Genomic DNA, 21,701 nt, shown 5'->3' with positions numbered 1-21,701 from the left:
TTAGAATAACTTTTCAGAGTCTATGTATTGTCTAAATTAAAACTAAGTCATGTTTCATTACAAATAACTCAATTGAGTCAAAAACACATTTAAAACGTGCATGTCACTTAGCGATCTTTGCTTATTGGATTCAAATTAATTTATGTATAGTCAGTATTGTACTACAAATTACAGTGTATATTGACTATTTCCTTCCCTAAACATCATTTTTTATACCCTTCTATCACAACTAAGATAAAATAATAGAAACAAGAGCCAAGAATCTTTTTGTTATAACTAAGATAAAAGTAAAGAATATATATTTTATTTTTTCCTCCTGTGTCTGACAGAGCTCATGGGTCAAAAACGTTGCCTTAAACTGTGTTTTCATGTTTAAAACATGCATTTATAACAATTTTTCCATTGGTTAACTTCCATACACCTTGCTGAGGGTAAAGTTGTTTTGTAAAGGACTTTATCCAGCCTCCGCCCTTGATATTGTGGAATGGGCAGCCACGTTGTTACCACTTCTATATACTAACCCCAAAATCGATGCCCCTCAGTCATGGAGAATACTCTAGGATGCTACAGCCATGGAATATTTATACGTTCCTACATATGCAGTTACAGTGTCACAATGTCACAGTTATAGTTCTGGGACTTTCACTGGAAATCCAAACAAATGCCTTTGATGAAAAAAATCACAAAAACTGCGCACATTAAAATATAACAAATGCAGGAGAATCTCAGCTCATCAGTCTGCTTCTCACAAGGCTGTTTTATGGAGAAATTTCTTGTCTTTCTATTCTCCTTCATTTTCTCACTGTCCAGATAGTAAAGACTTCAACCTTTGCTATATAAAAAACACCATCTTAGCTGGCAAGAATCAAAATCATTGCCTTCTGTCACCTGAGCTAACTGGCAACCTATCAGTGAATATTCCTGTCCCTTGTTTACTTCCTAATTTATAAATTACCATACTCCGACCAATGGCCCACTCTAAATAAATAAATATCAGGAAGAAGCAAGGCTCCATATGATAGCTGTCACCAAATTTTATTTATATTTGTATCACCCCATCCCCCAACAAATATTCTTTTAGGGTTGTCTACTTCTCTAAAAGGTCCCTTGTGTTATCTAATTCCCTTCTCCATGCTTGTGACTGAAATAAATGCACATTTAGGAAAACAACTGCAAAATGTTTTAGAAATGTTGCACAAAAGGTGTTATACCAGCTTATGCTGGTATCTGTTATACCAAGTTAATGTTGATCTAAGCTTGCAACGTTCATTTTAAATATTCTGATAGTATTCTTTTTGATGGTGTTAGAGACTGTTGAATTCTTCTTTTCATTTTTTTTTGGCCTGTGTCATAAATGAAAATCCTAAATTCTGGCAACTATCCACCTGTCTGACTTAAAAAAAAAAAAAAAAAGACTAAAATTTTACCATAAATGTATCCCTCTTTGGTTGGAGTAATATGATGCACATGTATTCCACTTCTGATACCTTATTTGAGTGTGAAAAAATATAAAAAAATACTCCATTTTTACACTGACGAAGCCAATATTAAAGTAAGGAAATTCAGCATAGTTCTTCAAAAGTTATCTCTAATAGAACATGCTCACAAAGTACTTGCTGTTTGTTGTATAAATGCCAGCTATCTTTCAACATTTTAACTACTTTGAACTGCGATTTTATATGTTATGATTTTCTATGTAATATGCAAATAATAATGCCCAACAGGTTGCATGTGTTACTGTGTAAACAATGCCCACTGAGGGGTGTTATAAGGTCCAACGCTACAGACGTAGTCATTCTCATGCACTGTCTTTGTGATTTATTCTTTTGTTTTGTCTCTGCTTTTCCAGTGATGAATCTAGCTTTTTCACTTTTTAAGCTTATGATAGCAGATATTTTTCCCACATGTATACACTGTGTTGAGTAATATAGCTCTTTGACCATGAATGTCCCCTATAATGTCAAATCCCGTCACTGCCTTTGGTTTACTCATCTATGTACTTGCTGCACATGTCATCCATTGCTGTGACATATGGCCCACCAACCTATGGCACATGATTAATGCAATTTTGTGTCCCTTTTAATAATTATTGCAGCCAGTGACTTACCGATCCATGTACTTATGTGTCCACATTAACAATGAGTGGCATCTATGGTCTATTCTCCATGTACTTTACTCTCCTTGCTAACAATCGTTGACAGCTATGGCCCATCCATCTATGTGGTTTACTCTCCAGGTTATCAATCATTCTTGGCAATGACCCAGATATCTATACACTTTCATGTGCAACTTAATAATCAGTGTTACCTATGGTCCACTCATCTGTATCCATTTTGGTGCATGTTAACAATCAATGCCATCTATCTGTCTGTATTATGCCATAACAGTTCAAGGACGTACTTAAGTGCTGTACGCCAACCTTTGCACATTGAGATATTACCATGAGGACTCTTCAGAGCTTTCAGTCTGTACTTCATATTCTCTGTTCCATATTCTGTAACTATATACCCTGTAAAGTAGCAGATAGTTCTTTACAGAAAACATAGATTTATAAAACTTACATTAAACAACTAAATAAGATGTGCCAGTTACCTTATAATAAATGTAAGTAGATGAAATATTTATCAAAATATAAGTAGTAAATGGTTGTCAGTCATGGATTCAGCTTTTTTTTCTCTATGTTAGCCATTTTAGTTAAGAAAGGAGAAAAAGTGTTTAAAAGACATATGGTAAGAAAACAGGAGAGACAGTGAATTGAAAAGAACTATCAAGGAATAGACAGAAAATACATGCTGAAAAAATTAAAGCTGCCAAATGAGTTCACTTCACTCAGCATTCAGGCAAAGAATACAATTCCATTTATAAAGATGATAAAAAGGCCAGCCCTAGTACTAACCCCTTAAAATCTGCCTAAACTCATACTTTCCTCCATTTACTACAACCCCACTTCATTATTTTTTCTAGCAAATGTGTTGGTTAATACCTCCATAGATCCCACTTCAAGTGTAAACAGGAGTGTCTGTATTTTCCTGTTGTATAAATGCAGTCTGTCTTTAAATGAATCACTCTCCTGCCAAACTATTGTAATGTCTGTTATGTTTTTTTTTGCATTGACAAAGGATTTTGAGGAGGTTGTTCTGCAGTCTTAGAAAATTTTTGTTAAAATGTCATTATACATATAAGCTGACAGAGTAGACAGAGTTATATTTTTCATAATGAAGTTTTGAGGGATTAGAGTTCCACTTTTCAAATGTGTTCAGGAATGCCATGTTAAAGTCTAGTTGTGCCGTGGTGTCTTCTGTTACAGAAGAAGCAGGTTTTATATTTTGTTACTTGTTGATTACAGTACAAGCAAAAGAAATCTGATGTTAAAGTGATAGCTTTAGTGGCTAAATATGCAAAACTGACAAGCCGACTTTGGAGACTCCTAGGGCTTTTTCATCAGGCATGGCATGATTAAAAAGTTATATTCATGCAAGTATCACAAAATACCAGTCAATGAATGACTTAACACAGATATTCAGTGCAATAAAATACAGATAGACAGTGATAGGTTATCAGACTTTAAGGATTTTTCTTGTTAAATGCCTAGGTCCCCACACCCTGCTAACTGTCTTCTTCTCTTGCCTGCATAACAGTATGTAACACTGTCCCCTCCTTGGTATCACACTACTGAGATTCATGTCTTGGCACACCAAATACCTAACCCTGCCCTGTATGCTGTTTGCTTGAAATCATGTTTCACAGCAGAAGTCAGCGCTGTAGCAGAACAGACCACGCTCTGTCCCTAGTATGGGTTAGTAGGCATCAGGCCCTCACATCCTCTATGGTAAGCTTTTTTGCACCTCGTCTACTAGTGTATGTCAAATCATCTGAGTTATTATCAAGGCTTCCATCTATCCATGACATGAAGCCTACAAACAGCTCTATATTTGCCATTTGAAAACACAGTAAAAATTTTGCACAAAGACAAATCATCTACATATAATAAGAATAATGAAACTATTGCTGATGTTTTATGAAAATCTTACATTATTTTCAACATTTCCAGTGTCATAGAAGTTCAGGCTAATTGTGCAAGTTAAAGTTAATCATAAACTAGCGAACATATCGTTTGGTTTGTGCCCCCCCTTATCCTGAATATAAAGCTGAACAGAAATACTTTTAAAGATCTGATTTGTACAGTTAAAAAGGATTTATCTAAAATGATGCAGGCAATGTCGACTTTATTTGCAGAGAAGCCCACTATTACAATTGTATATATATATATATATATATATATATATATATATATATATATATATATATATATACACACACACACACAGATTTCATAACTGCAATTTACATTATTTAAGAATAAAATATGCTACAAAAATTTCTAATTTGCCACAAGAAATTTGTTTTCTGGAGAACATCATCTCAGGTACTTTTTACACTCTCAAACAGAAGGCATAGGAGGAGTGGAGATAACATTTTTGTAGCGTATGAGGCACAGTGATTATGTTCTGATATTTGGAAAAAGACAAATCAGTTAAGATCTAGAGCGGTGCAACACCTGACCTTAACAAATGTTAAGCACCCCCTGCTGACCTTATTAAGGTTGGTCTGATACAAGGCAGTCAAATCTGCCAGTATAGCTCAGTAAATGACAGAATAAATTATTTGGTTCTTCCTGATGTCCATAAGCTGTCTTTTACTTTTACAAACTAAGAAAGTTACCTGCATTTTCTGAAGGATACAAAGTCTGAAACCTAAATGTATGTCATTATTTAGTGTCCTCAGTCTTCTGAAACGCATAGACTTTATGAGGGACAGACCAAACAAATGAGGCAAAAATGTGGACATTCTGCAAAAATTGGGACAGTTTGGAGGCATGGCAAGATGAGTGTACATGTAAGGGAACTGTATGTTACACTGCCTCTCTGACAGTGCCCGCTAAGACTCTATGTTGCACTGCCTTTCTGACAGTGCCCACTGGGACTGTATGTTACACTGCCTTTTTGACAGTGTCCACTGGGAGTGTATGTTACACTGCCTTTCTGACACTGCCCTCTGCGACTGTATGTTACACTGCCCTTCTGACAGTATCCTCTGTAACTGTATGTTACACTGCCTTTCTAACAGTGCCCACTGGGACTGTATGTTACACTTCCTTTCTGACAGTGCCTGCTGTGACTGTATGTTACACTGCCTTTCTGACAGTACCCTCTGCAACTGTATGTTACACTGTCTTTCTGACAGTCCCCACTGAGACTGTATGTTACACTGCCTTTTTGACAGTGCCCGCTGGGACTGTATGTTACACTGCCTTTCTGACAGTGCCCACTGTGACTGTATATTACAATGCCTCTCTGACAGTGCCCGCTGGGATTATATATTACACTGGCTTTCTGACAGTGCCCACCAGGACTGTATGTTAAACTGCTTTTCTGACAGTTTCCGCTGGGACTGTATGTTACACTGTCTTTCTGCCAGTGTCCACTCAGACTGTATGTTGCACTGCCTTTCTGTCAGTGCCCGCTGGGACTGTATGTTCACTGTCTTTCTGACAGTGCCTGGTGGGACTGTATGTTACATTGCCTTTCTGACAGTGCCTGCTAGGATTGCATGTTACACTGCCTTTCTGACACTGCCCTCTGTTACTGCATGTTGCACTGCCTTTCTGTCAGTGCCCACTGGGACTGTATTTTCACTGACTTTCTAACATTGCCTGGTGGGACTGTATGTTACACTGCCTTTCTGACAGTGCTTGCTGGGACTGCATGTTACACTGCCTTTCTGACAGTGCATGCTGGAACTGTATGTTAGAATGCCTTTCTGACAGTGCTTTATGGCTTTGTTTGTAATTAGTAGTACATGGAGCAGATAAAACTCCATGCACTGCAAAGAATTATGAATGGATCTCTGATCACAACCCTAATTTATGCACTCTCTGCATGGATTCCAAGAGTGTCCTCTTGAGCTTCTCTCTTGAGATGAATTTCTTGGCATCTATATCTCAAACACTTAATAAACAGGTTATGATCAGTGAACCAGTCATAATCCTCTGTATTATCACACAGCATATTCATGCTCATATCACTTGATTTAGTATCTCTAGGGAACATTTTATTTTTTTATAGGTTTAACAGTTTGTCAGAATAATTTAGGTAATCCTAGAAATCGTCTTTGTAAATTTCTGTGATAGATGAGTTTTGATTTGTTAGCCTTTATTCTAGCTTCCAGGTTAAAGGCTAGAAGTGCATCAGTTTTACTTGTATTCATTACAGTAACCATTTGAAATATAAGGACCTGCTACAGTGAGGTCGAAAATGCAGAGACTGAATGGCAGATACTTGCAACATTTAAGCCTGAAATGTGTGATCTCAGTTTAATGTCTCATCTGAAAGATGGCACCTCAATAATCCAGACCCCCATATATGGTACACTCCATTGTGAATGATGAAAACTGTATTATGTGACAAGGAGACAAAGTCATCAGTCTTTTATTCTGTCTGACATCTCATGTCAGTGTTCAGTACTTTTTTTTCCTAAAATAAAACTGCATCTAACTGTTATTTAATCTAGGCAATGTGCAGAATTGTTTGCTAGACTGCTATACAATAGCTTGTCATTTTCATATTAAATAATGGTAAACTAAATGTAACTGTGCAAATAAAGTGCATACTTAAATTTGATATTATGTCTTGCTTTTTCCCTTACAGCTTTGATAGGATGCTCCTCCACTAATCCGCCAACGTGCTGTAATAACTGTAAGCCTCCAGGAGGAAACTGTTACTGCGATTCTTTTTGTTTGACATTTAAAGATTGTTGTGCTGATTATTCCACAACCTGTGTGAAAGGTAAATCCATTTTAGGATATTTTGTGATACCTTTTAAATATTATACAGTTAATATGCTAATCACAGACAATATAGACCACGTCATTATTGACACTGTTAACCATAAGTTGGCAACAATTTGCATTTGATTATCTGCATTACTGTATATTAATAAAATTAAATATAAATTAAGATTATTTTGAATAAGTTGAGTGGCCTAATTCTAGAAATTAGAAAAGAATGTCTCTTCCAGTCTCATACATAACACACATGCACAGCACTTAATCTATTCCTTTACCTAACCCTTACCTTCATACGCTCACACATACACTCCTACCCTTAATGCTGCAATTGTGATAAATCTGAAGGTTTCAGCATTGCAGAACCCCACTTACCTGCATGAAAGAAAAACCAACACATGCCACAGAAATGTTGATCTTTCCAACATCAATATTTTTGGTATTCAATAAGACGCAGACCATTTCACTTTGTCAATATTACATCATTCAACAAAGTGAACTTTAATTGGTGAAACATTTCTAGTGCTCACAAAACCTCTAATAGCTATAAAATGGCAGCTACAAATCATATACCTGTCAACTACAGTTCTAAGCTCTTCAACAGTGTTGCACAGTTTGAACACATCAGACATATATGCACGTGTTCATTCACTTGTGCATTAAGTTGCACCATACAATGTTTTATTTGTAGTGCAAAAAGAAAATTCTGGAATCTGGGAAAATCAAGACTATACCTACCAGAAAGGTGTAAATTGAACAAGCAATATGGTATCGAGTGCTATACTTTAAGGCTGATGTCCACGAGCTATTTTAACTTGATTCAAACACAATCTCCGAGCTAATTAACCTTATTAAAACAGTAACACAGGGTATCTTATGTATGAAAGGCAGAAGCAATTAGCATTGCACTGCAAATCTGAATTGCATGGAGTTCCTTAGAACAAAACAGAACATTGCAAGTTTTTGATGACAATAGCGCATTCGATGAGTCAGTAAATAATGTGGTATGTTGCATACCAATGGGTGAAATAAAAACTATTATACGTGGTGTTCCAAAGGTTTCAGATGATACTCTGTCCATGTCCAGGTGATATAAACTATGCTGGAAACCTCCTTTTAATGCTCACAGTTTTCACACAACAGATAGAAACAGAATTTATTATAAGCATGCCTATGGAAACTGTGTTTACTAAAAATTTTATATGGCTAAGTAAGAACTTTTCTTAAACAGAATAAAACATCTGAGGACCACTAGAAACAGTGATTGGATAACAGAGTCATTTAAATAGTTTATCATTGGATTCTGAGTCAATCTACAATACAACTTTACAGGTCTACTGTATTAAATAAAACTGCGTAATCTGTTTTTTAATTAAAGCTTTCTCACCTCATAGATTTTGAGCAGTGTGCTAGTGTTCTTTTTGCCACAATTGTTGTTATTTCAACAATGTCAAAGTGAGCACACTAAGTAAAGAAGTCTCAGCATGGTTGTGAGCCTTAGTTTCAGATATTACTCATTGTAAAAGGAAGTATTTCAGGGGTAACCATAGGGACACAGAATTTTCAGACCAAATGGTAATAGGACTTAAATATGCCTAATAGAGATGGTTTAATCGGTGTCTTTTCTTATCTAATGGATCTTGTATAATCAACAATGCTTTATTTAGCCAAGACTAGATATAATGGCATTTTGTCTATTTCATTAATTGACGGCTCATTTCATCAGGCTCAGTCAAGTGGCTTTGAAGGAGACGGGAATTCCTTCACCTCATCTGCTGAGATGGCATGACATGATTATGAGCATTAGGTACCTTTCATGAACCTGGCTTTTCGGAACTCAGTTTTATTATATTAGCACTGTTGCAATGTTTGTTACAGGTCTGTACCACTTGTGAGAAACACATGGCAGTACTTGTTCCTGTTGTGTGCCACTGACAATGCTGTGGTGTGCTGTGTTGACAGGATAGCATGTGAAGTCAGGCTCACATGTTCTCTCAGACAGGTAACAATACTACATCTATGTCACTTTCTTAACAATAAGTTATTTAGCTAACACCACAATTTGTAATATCATATCACAGCTGAGTAAACTGCATCAGGCATGCCTGGCCAGATGTACACAGAGTGATTCTTTGATGATGAGGAGATCATCATCTTCCCACAGACTGCAAGGTACCATGGACTGGTCCTCTTTGGACAAGGAGCATTATGAGCACATAAGGAATCTCTGTGGATTCTTCTGCCTGATGATGTCACTGTAGGTAATAGCCATTCAGAGATGGTGCACGATTGTCAAAAACAGCTTTTAGAAATATAGGATCATGAGAGGTGTGGATTAAGGCTCTGATACTAGATCATGCAGCCATTAAAATGGACCAACATCCATCCTACAACTTATAAAAGATGAATGGTACTTTTTTTCCCTTTTAGGTGCCCAACACCATATTCATGGGTGATTTCAACTATCCCACCATAAACTGGGATACATATACAACCACTAACATGCAGGCTTAAAGATTTCTGGATTTTGGCAGTGCAAATACCCTGGAACAGTTAGACTGTACACCTATTTGAGGTGCAAATATCCGGATCTGGTACTCACAAATATGAGGGAAAATTGCACCTCTCTTGTGTAATGTTCTTACTGGCCAGATCAGATCACAAAGCAGTCACCCTTGATATTAATACAAAGGCTAAACTCCCAGCAAACCCCAGAACCTTTAAGAACTTTTTCAAGGCAAACTGCATCCTATTAAGAGATGCCATAGCTAAATTCCAAGCGCCCCCAAACTCAGAGAACATGGTGGTGAATGTGGAAGTTTTTACAGAAACCCTTTGCAAGCATGTAAATAACTGCATAGAAACAGCAGTGCCAAACTATAATAAATGTAAGACAAATTCCAAACATAAGCCCCCTTAGTGGACCTCCAGTATTAATATATTATACAACAAAAGAAAGAAAAATGTTTCCTAAACTAGGAAGGGCTATGCCCAAAAGACAAAAAAAAGCCCTCTGCCATCACTGTCAACAAGAAACTGATGGGGCTAATCAATTCCATCAAAGCCAACTTTGAGGCAACAATAGCTCCCCAAGCTAAGGATAACCATAAGGCATTTTTTAGTTAAGTACACATCCTTAAAGGGAACACCTTAAAGGGACACCAACCAGGAATTCTGAAGAAGTCTTTCAGACGTAAGCGTTGAGTAAAGGTTTTTTTACGCTAATTCCTGGTTGGTGTCTTCCTCTGCTGCTCCAGTGTTTGTTCTTTATTTCATTTTATTTGTTTTTCTTCACTGGTGGTCATTTTATTAGTAGATTTTTAACTAGTTACTAGTCCTTCATAGATTTCCCTGCAATGACAATATTAATGGCAAGGAAAAGGAAATATGTAAAAGATGTGATAACTGAATTTGTTTATATGTAGTCTTGTTTTTATTTATTTATTTTTCTTTTTTCTTTTCTTTCTGCAGCTGCAACAAGTACTACAACAATTACTACAATTTCTAAAAGTACTAATTTATTTAGCACAACGACATCAGGTAATATACCACATTTCAGTATGAAGATTTAATTTCTCATTCAAAACTATGTATTTCGATATTGTACCAGACAGCTGAAAATATCTAATTTACTGTACGCATAAAAAATTCTGCTCATGTTAACATTTTCAGAGAATGCACTAGGATAGATTTTGTTGCATAAATAAGTGCATTTTTCTAGGAAAAGATAAACAGATTAAAATGCATTATAATTAGATACTTATGCTTAATAAAATGGACATGTTACTCCAAAGAATACAAAGAAATGGAATAAAAGTATTATGTCATTACATTTAGTTTGGTTACTTTATAGCTCCCCCATACCCAATGTGGCATCCTAGGCCCTCGCAGCCCTGAACTCATATATACCAACTCAGTGGTTGCACCAACTTGAGGAAGAGCGAAATCTCCCAGTGTACACTTAGAACTAACACCAACAGTGTTTTTCAACCGAAAACTGTCGTCTGCATTGGTTCCTATGCATGTTGTGCTTTAGGTTGTCGGTGCACAAGGTATTTCTCCTCATTCAGCTGTAGATATACCACATCAAGTACAAATCAATACATGATGCTTTTAACCGACTCTTAGCAAAATAGAACTCTGATTTATAGCATGTTTACTTAGATCAAAGATGCAGATATTATACCTGGTCTTTACAGAAGTTGTTATACTTACTAATGGGTCCACTTTGTAATCTCAAAATACTGAATTCTTGAAATTCAGTATTTCGAGACTACAATGTTGAAAGCTCATAATCACGAAAGTGAACTATCCCGAGTATGTAAACACCGACATCTCAAAATCCTGAATAGACTGCACAGACCTTTATTAGTACAAACCGTAGTAGCAATTCACCATATTGAACATGTAAACACCATGCGGATTGTGAAGACTGTACTATACACCTATGCTAGCAAAGGATTTACAAAGTTGTATCACTCTTATAGAAACTCCAGACATTTCCCACCATTATTACATCTGCAGCAGTTTTGCAATTGCTTTTAAGAAGTCATGTGTGCTGTAACTATCCCTTGCAAGTACCCTCTGAAACTGTGTATGCCTCTGCAGTAAATGCAGTCTCTTAAGGGAGGAGGGACATCCGCTAGCAAGGCGGTTTCTAAGATCATCCACTCTGTCTTGTTCTCTTGCTAATGTACTCAGCAGAACATACAAATCTGTTGCCTTGCTACCCAACAGACACTTTAGCTGGAGATGCCATGCCTCTACCAAATTCTGCGTCCTCGGTAGAAATAGAGCATTCATATCACAGATGTTCTAAAACAGCACAGGGAACAAAGGTGGAAATCTGCTATAGGAGAATGAATGTGTAGCAAACTTTCTTTGCTGTCTGAAGATATACCAATCAGCGAAGTATTTCAGAACCTCAGTACTCTCACCGGGAAATGTTTCCTTTAAGGTATTGAATGCCCCTACCATGTCATCCTCAGGCAAGAATGCTAGGGCTATCAGTGATTTAACAGCCAGTTGGAATGACATGCTGGTGTTGTACAATGCAGCCCGTCCTAGTTGCTGTACTTTCCACCAAATGTTACGTCCAAAATGAAATAAACATCCCTTACTCTTCACACCACTTAGGTTAAGCCATATACTTTTAAGCACAGCTATCTCAAAATCACATAGGACATACTGTAAATTGGTTTCAAAGCCTTGGTCAGCCAAAAGATAGAATACACAGTCCCACAGCACATTGTAACACTTTAGGGATTTCTTGCTCATAAGACAATACTGTAATGGAACAGACTTGCTATATTCCCCATAACATACAAGTCCGTCGATACTGTATAACCATCTACACATGAGCCCCTTATAGAAGAATACCAGATGGTCACTTGATTAAGATAGAAAAAGTTGTTTACTGTACTAAAGGCAAGAACTGTAGTGTCACCTATTGTATCTACAATTTTCTTCTGCATAAAGTTGCCGGTTTTTAATGGGAAGTCCTCCACATTTAAATTATGAAGGGTTAACTCAGGATTACACGAGACTGCTGTATGCTTTTGTTTGACTCTGCCAATCTGTTGCAGTAAGTCATGTCTACTAGGCAGGTCAGGCACTATGTCTACAGATGTAGACTCTAACGCGTCCAACTAACAGGCAGGGAGCATCTCTGGACACTACGTCCCTATGTTTTAATTCACTGCAGAGCTCATATTTGTTCCTTTCTACTGGATCACTACTATGATTGTGCCCTACAGATTTGGTTAACTGTTCACCAGTTGCTACACTAACAGTTACAAGCCTACCTTTACATTTCATGGTTGATTTCCACTTACAGCACCAGTACTTTTTCTCAGAAGATTTCCGTTCCAGATGGAACACCTAACCTTCAAGTATTAGGACATTCTTCCCTTTTTGTGAGACTGTGGTTTGATACACTGACCCAATAATTCCAGGTGCAGCGTAACTAATGGATGCCATTTTTAGGTGGTGTAGTCTGTATGCCACCTACAGGCTACATCTTGTATTTAAACCATCCTTTCAGTATTGTCAGACTCGGAATTATTCATTTTTGTGATTATGGGCTTTCTACATTGTGGTCTTGAAATACTGAATTTCGGGAATTCAGTACTTCGAGATTACAAAGTGGACCCTTACTAGCATACTTCTTATGACTTCTGAACTAACTTGCTTGAGAATGTTGCACAGTGATTCCTTACCTACTACCCTCTGTTACATATTAATTCCTTACCTACTACCCTCTGTTGCACAGTGATTCCTTACCTACTACCCTCTGTTACATATTCATTCCTTACCTACTTCCCTTTGTTACATATTCATTCCTTATAGAATCAAAGGCCACACTCTTAGAGTGATTAGGCTGAGGAGATGGCCTTTCCTTATATAAGACCTTGCCATTTCTAACTTTGCAGCATGTCGTTATCCACTTGCCAGCAGTGAAAGAAGGATGCATACCTTTCTTTATACATGTCTAAATGCAGAAATATTTTCAAAAGCATGAATCATTAACCAGCAACTTCTTCCACAATTATCACCCATTACTAACAAGCCATCACCAGAAAAGCAAACCTGCTAAAGGCTACTGTCACTCAATCTCCCAGCCACCCATTTAGTACCCAACTTAGATCATATTTCTAAGGTATAAGAAAACATCTTCTCCCTTGTTATTGGATCCTTTGTTACTGGATCCACTTGATTTCTTTTAATATAACTTACTTTTTCCATCCAAGATGCTGCCCATTACTATTTGCCTTGTCTATTTTTTCCATCCCATACCCTGGCAATACCATTTGCTTTGTTCTGAGATTTCACATTTGTGATTTATGCCCCTCCCCCATCCATGTCTTTCCAGAGATGTTTGCCCTTAATATTATGCTGTAGTGAAGCAAAAAAGAATTTCCCTGTTGACAGAAAATCAACAAAAACTGTGAGCATGGCCAATTTTGCTGCCACAAAAGGAAGCCAACTCCTATTTTAGTTTATTTTTAAAATGAGAGGAGTGGGTGACGGAAAGTGTTTATAGAGTATTTTGCCAACAGTTTTTTTTTAGGTTGGTAGATATCCAGTAGCTGCTGATTTGAAGTACGGAGGGTATGAGATGGAGTATAGGTAGAGATCATGGATGAAAGAGATGGACAGAGTGTCAGTTTATAGAGAATAGAGTGTAATATTTGAAATTGAGATAGTTGCAGTAGTGGAGGAAGTTTTAGCCACTGGAGAGAATTTAGTGAAATACAGTGATGTACATTGTATGGAGAGTTAGTTATGAATCTAGCAATTTTATGGTAAGTTTGTTGGAGTTTGTTCAGTTTTGTGGCCTGAATATTGGTGAGAACAGGAGCAGCATACGGGAGGGAGGGAAGGAGGAGTGCTTGTGCAAGGATGAGTCTAGAGTTGGGCGTTAGAAGTTTTTTATTCCGATAAGTAGGCCCAGTTTTTGATGTGTTTCTTTTTATACATTGGAGTATGTGCAGGTTAAATTTTAGTTTGTCATCAATAATAATTCCAAGGAGTTTTGTGTGGGTATCAGGTTGGAAAATTGTGCTGTTTGAAGACCTTATAGCAAAGGTGGTTTTATGCTGAGTAAGAGAATGGGGGAGGAAGAAGAAGAGTTTTCTCTTTTTTAGTTTGAGCCTTCCTTGGTTAATGCATATTTTATGCATTCATTTTTGCAGCGAAATACAACTGATGCTGTTAACTATCATTATTTCCTACTTTACTTAGTATTTTAAGTATCAATAGCACAGTTACAATCCATAATGTAATATATATAAATAAATATATATATATATATATATATATATATATATATATATATATATATATATATATATATATATATATATATATATGTGTGTGTGTGTGTGTGTGTGTGTGCGTGTGTATACATATATATATATATATATATATATATATATATATATATATATATATATATATATATATATATATACACATATATAACCTTCTAAAATCTGGCAGGGTGGCAGGTAACACTGATCTAGCAAGTTTTTAAATGCTCATTCATTGTTCTGTATAATAATTTCTTCATGCAGTTTGTCAATTTCTCTATTTTTAAGCTGTTAACTTACTCTTTCATGATTTCCTTGCTTGTTTTAAGTTAAATAAGCTCAAGAGGTTTCCTCATTTATTTGATGTTGATACCTGACTTAAAATTTTCTGGACCCAGTCTCATCTGCTAAAACAGCTGATAGTTTTTTAACAAAGGATAATAAATTTATCAACTTGAGAATTTCAGAAATAAATTCTGACAGATTATACCACTACAATATTGAATATCAGGCCACACCCAAATCTAACGATACTAAAAGATTTTATAACTCTCTTGGAATACTGTGCATAGTTTTCCTCCTGTGACACTCCTGATATTACAGAAGAGGAATCCATTCTGTGAAAAAAAAAATCTACCAATGAAGAAAATAAGCTACTCTTTGTCATTAAGTAGTTTAAATATTTACCCTGTACTCTATGGAATGTAGAGCAATGCTTTAATCATGTTCTTTAAAGATATTAGGAACTCTTTCCTATAACAGAGCTGTCTCTCTATGTTTTAACAAAACTAGATAGTAGTAATAGGTCTGGTAATGCAGTCATGTTGACATATCAGTTGGCAACTCTACACGTGCCAGTTCATTGAATCTATATTGTTAAATACTGCTTTTTATAACAGATTTTTTTGTTTTTGAAGGAGTGCAAGCCCCCTTGTACCCCAAGATATATGTACTAAAGGTATGTTTTTTAACAGCTGTGAAAGTGGCAATGACTATGACCACTGAATGTCATTTTAGGGCTCTGACTAGACTACTCTGTACCTGCAGAACTGTTTTTCACACAGGTGATAGGTTCCCCAGATAACAATATCTCTAGGAGACAAGATAATGCAGTGAAATAGAAATGTCTGATATAGAACAATTTCCCCATTACTGGTATTAGTTTCTTAAAGAAACAAAAATAAAATCATCCTGTATGAATTTCATTGACAATAGTCTAATTTGTTTTGGGGTTAAAATACATTTACTGCTTTTAATTAGGACTATCATATGGAGGAGACTTACCTAGAGCAACGTTATTAATACATGAGTTTAAGATTATATACATAACAGTTTACACATTATTAATTATAGAGTTTTTATGGGCAGACTATAAAATAAAAACGAGAGGAAGAGGTGTTGCTTACTTAATATCTGCAACTATTGACTCAGCTTATTTTATAAATTTCTGAAAACGTTTTAACTAATGCAACTGTTTATTTAAAAAGAGTCTGTGTAGGTGTTTCAAAGCAGAATATTCCCTTTATCCCTATTTCATCCTTCCTTATCTCCTCTTGTTATCTCTTTATTTACTGCTTCTCATTCATCCTACTTCCCCCTTCCCTTTACATCTCTCTCACAATTCTCCTTTCTACTCCTCTTCCCTGTGCATACCTCTCTTACCTTGTCCTCTGTCTTTTCCACAAGTTATCCTTTCTTGCAGGTATTCTGACTTTCTTCTTTTAATGTCTTCATAGCTCTCTATATAGTGATATTCTGCTATCCCTGTAACATAAGCCATCTCAGTCTTTATGGCTACATCTTATCCATGAAGCTCTGCTAAGCATGCTTCCATTTTTCCATCCACGTTTTTATATTTTCAAGTGCTTCTTGAACTAAATGTTGTAGAATAGTCTTGCTTCTGAAATATGTGTATGTGCGTTCTATCAGCACATCATTGTATCTCTAAATATGTTTTGTTAATTTCTTATGTGATCCTATTCACCTGGGCTGAGCCTGCAAATGCCTCATTGGGATCTACCCCAGTAAACAAATATAAATAAATAAGTGGTACTTTTCCGTTAAACCCCTACAATGCATTTCGCCTTATTTCTTATTCTGTCAGCTTCTCAAGTTTTACTACTAATGTTAAACAAGTGTCTCCATTTGTTTCTGGATTTGTCTCTGACCTTGGTTGTTGAGTGTTATGCCCTAAAAATTTTCCCACACACATAACCTCTCAATCATCCAGATTTTCATAGAATGCCCAGGCTTTTACTACATATTTTTGGTCTGTTCCTCATAATATCTCTACCTCCTGACAAAACATTCATTAGTGAAATACAACTTCAATAGTTTCATACCAAATTAAACTGCTTTCACAGAGTACCATTGTTTGTGTATACTTTAATAGTTTTTCAGCCCTGCGAATGACATTAGTTTTCATGCTTTATGGGCTTCTGGCAACAGAAAGCTTTATTTTTCCGTTAAACCATGCCGGAGTATGATCTCACAACAAAGATCGCCCACTTATAAGATCGGCATTTAGTTTTCCCACTACTGGAGTTTTTATCTGTGAAAGAGATAAGTCTGATCAGTGATGATCCTTCTGAATAATGCATGTTGTTCAGAAGTGAAACCTCATATGAGAGCAGATCTCAATCTCCGACCAGTAAACATCATAGAAACACTGTTTGCAAATCATAGCTGTGGGTCAGAAAGAGAAGCAGTTTCTTATTTTGAAGAGTGTAGTAATCACTGACTCCAAGAATAATTTAAAGGCCAAAAATGTAATAACCCAATCAAGTAAAAGGTAAAAAACAAAAAAGCAGGTAGAAGAGGGAACAGGTCAGTTGAAACAACATAACCATACTTGTTAGGAATAAGGCGAGATGCGTGGTAGGGGTTTAACGGAAAAGTACCAGATAAGTACATATCCACCCCACTCTGCTTCTAAAAAAGAAGATGACATGCAGATAGGCTATGATAAAAATAGTTCCAAATTTCTGCCCTAGATGTGCAAGATTCCTGGTAAATATTTTTGAATAGTTGTTTATAGTATAATACATGCCTGTATTGTTATATATCTGCAGGCTGGCTACTGATTTGGGGGTTGAGAAGTTCTAGTTTGAAGCTTTTTCTTTTAAAATCTGTTAACTGAATTAAGCAGAATCTTGTTAGATCAGAGTACAAATGGGCATTAGTTTAGATTCAAAGTTTATAAAATTCTACTGACAATGTAATACAAAAATAAGAATACAATGTAAGAAAAAAAAAGCAAATAATGCTTACTTTTCTTGCAACAGTTTAGTGTTCTGCATTTTTTCCTAATTTATGATTTTTCCATTGATATGTTGTCCTTCCCACATTACACTGCTTCTTATCCTTTCCATTTTATGCAAGGAATACTGAATAGGATGACATTTGGTGCAGGAAACTACATATATTATAAACCACAGGATGCCTGCCTGCACTATAAGTTTCCTAGTATCCACTATGCATTTAAATGAATGTACAGGCAAGTGTGAAAAATAGTATCAATCTACAGAATGTTCCAAATTTAATACTGCTTCTGCACCAAAATTCAAGCAACCACTATAATTCAGAATACTGAGTAAGAAAGTAAATGTTTATGATAGATTGAAGAAGTTAATATGTTTATTGAAATTATTTTAACATTATTTTGAAGATACTAAAATATTTATTGAAAAGAATTTAACAAAGTGCTGTAGAGCTATGATGTCTTTTTTGTTGCTGCATCTGTTTCTTTACTAAGAGTCACATTTACGTTATTCAGTGATGATATTACTGAGTTTTTTAATGTGAACTAGTATATACGTGGATTGTTAATGAGCATATTTATTTAAAGATGTCTCAATGTTCAGGACGAAAAACGTAGTGACTACGTTAAGCATTTAATGGTGGATTTATAATTATTTTGTCATTATCGGTGTTTTATTAAAGACTTATTTCACTAAAGTTGGTGTTCTTCTTGGTATCTACACCTCCACAGTGTCTGCTTGTGGATCTGTTACAGTGCCGTTCAGGCATTTAGGCACTGGTTTCCATTTCTTTTGGATTGTTTAACCTTAAAATATTATTCAAAAAATGAAGCCAGCACCATAAAAGTAAGTCCAACCTTCTTTACTGTGGCAACATGATATAAAATCAGACCGGTTTTGGCACCTTTGCCTTCTTCAGTGATACATACAAAAGCACAAATCCCTATCATTTACAACCAGATACATTAGCATTTAAAGCAACAACAACCTTCAAGATCAGGGCTACATGTTATAAGTGGTCATTAAGCCCAGGAGAAAATAAACCCCCGAGTTTAATGATCCAACCTTTCTCTTTTTTATTTAACAATGCATGCCACTCTGATTTGTTTGCCCTGCCCCCCCCCCATATTTTGTCAATAATCATAAAATGAAATTTGGCATTACAATGTTTGAGAGTATGTTTATATAGGGCAGTTGATGTGCATTTGTTCTGAATGTCACTTAAATGTTCAGACATACGAATGCGCAAAGATCTCAAAGTCTTCCCTACATAAAAGGCAGATCATGAACAAGTGACTAAATATACCAGCCAGTCTGATCCACAGTTCGCAAAGAACCTAATATCATATACTATACTGATATTTTTACTGGAAAATTGTTTGGTTTTCAACATGTGTCTACATAACGAACAATGCCCACACAGGAATGATCCAATCAATTTCTCACCAATCAAAGTAAGCTGTTGTCCCATATATTGGCCCCTATTACCCCATTTGTAGTGGTTAAAATAAGAGCCCAATGTCTGCCCTCTCCAATATGAAAATTGGAATTTGTCTGTAAGCAAACTGGACAGTTCTTCATTAGCCAACAGAATATTCCAATTTTGATTAATGGTGTCCTTAATGATGTTGATATTCCTACCATACGTGGTGACAAACCTAACGATGTTTCCATCACCACACCTTTTCCCATGATATTTCAACGTTTCAGGCCTATCCTGACCAGCCACCCACTTCCTAGCTGACATGATATGACTATGTTGATATCCCCTAACCAAAAATCTTTGTGTGAGATCCTCCTCAAAATGTTCATAACTATCTAAGGTAGAACAGATTATTCTGACCCGTAAAAAACTGAGACTTTGGTATATTTTCAATAACATGGCATGGGTGTAAACTAGTAGCATACAACAAGTTATTTTATTGTGGATATTTACGAAATATCTTGGATGACAATGTATTATCATTATTTCTTGTAACTGTTACATCTAAAAAATTAATCCATTGCATATCCATATTAAGAGTGAATTCAATTCTCCACTTGTTTTCGTTTAGGTATTGAACAAACTCCAATAAGTATATTTCATCACCACACCAGATTAACCAACAGTCATCAAGATATCTTCTCCAGATATCTATTTCTGGCAAAAAAATATTATGTACATTATCATATATAATCATATCCTCTATATAACCCATAAACAAATCGTCATATATGGGGGCAAAAGATGTCCCCATAGCCGTTCCGTGAACCTGCCAATAACAGTCTCCTTGAAAGTATATAACATTTTTGGTTAACACATGTTCTGCTATGCATATTAACAAAGTGTTGAAGTCCAGTGGATAAATATCCACTTTCTCCAACCAATATTTGATAGCTTCTAAACCAGCCCAATGTGGGATACTGGTATATAATGCTGTCAAATCTAATGTGCACAGCAGCCAATGTGACTACAACTGAGAATCTTCTATTATTCTAAGAAATTCAGTCGTATCCTGAATTCTTGATCTAACTGCCCTTAACAAAGACTGCAAATATTGGGTCAAGAAGACTGAAAGAGGTTCAGTAAGGGAGCCAATACCAGACACAAACGGCCTCCCTGGTGGCTTATCCAAATGTATGTGAATTTTGGGTAACAAATAGAGGATTTGTTTTTGAGGATCATCAACTATCAACTGTTGTTTAGTATATGAGAAGATCACTCCCTCATCACATGCTAAGTCAAAAAATTAATCAATTTCCTTTTTAAAACAAAAGGTGGGGTCAAGTGGCATAGACATATATTGTCTAGCATCCTTCAAATGCCTATATGCTTCTGATACATAATATTCAGTAACCATAACCACCACCGTCCCACCCTTGTCAGCTGGTATAATTACAATATTGCTATTATTTTTCAAATTCTTAAACGCCTGTTGTTCGTCAGCTGTTAAATTATGATTCAATATCCTGACTTGGCAATTCTTAAAATGCAAATCCTTGATGACTGATTCCTGAAATATTGATACATGTTTGTCCATAGGGGGCATAAAATTTGACTTTCGAAAACAAAAGTCAGTAGATCTTTGAGCCATATCCTGCGAACCAAAATATAATTTTAAATTAAGAATACGACAAAATGCCAAAACATCATCAACCACACTATCCTCATTGACAAAAAAGCCAGGGGTGACAGGTGCTGACTGAGATTTCTTTTTGGGGATAAACTCTTGGCTAGGCTTGTAAAGGTCCCAGGGCTATTAGCCTAGTAACGTCCTATGATCTTATGAACAAAGAGATCGTAGCTGTGTTGTTTTGAATTTGATTCATACAAACTCCACTCACAAAATGAGCAAATTTCTTATTCAGACATTAAATCTATTGTGCCCCTGCAAACACTGTGCCTGATATGTTTGGAATCATGTTGACTGGACTAAGGAGGCAGCAACCCCCTGCACCTATAACTCCAAACTTATATATATCAATGCTGAGGTTGGGTAGCATTGGAGAAAAATTAATGAAGTTAGTTTCACTGAAATTAATTTTCACATTTTACACTCTGCAAAACTATCTTTGCCAGTTTGACATATTCCCAATGAGTTACACGATTAACGAAGGAATAACCGAAAAAGTAAGACACCAGTGTATTTTCTGCATGCAAAAATATATTTAGCAGGGAAAGATTTAACTGGGAGAACAGTATGTAACAAAAAAGTATCTGAAGTTACCACTGCTCTATTTCTAGAAATACAGTAAAGATACAACCCATACTTTAGGTTTGAAACTTTTGTATTGTAAATTCATAGC

The sequence above is a fragment of the Protopterus annectens genome, chromosome 4.part1 (assembly GCF_019279795.1).
Source record: "Protopterus annectens isolate FY-2018-M chromosome 4.part1, PAN1.0, whole genome shotgun sequence".
Taxonomy (NCBI): domain Eukaryota; kingdom Metazoa; phylum Chordata; order Ceratodontiformes; family Protopteridae; genus Protopterus; species Protopterus annectens.
This window is presented reverse-complemented; position numbering follows the sequence as displayed.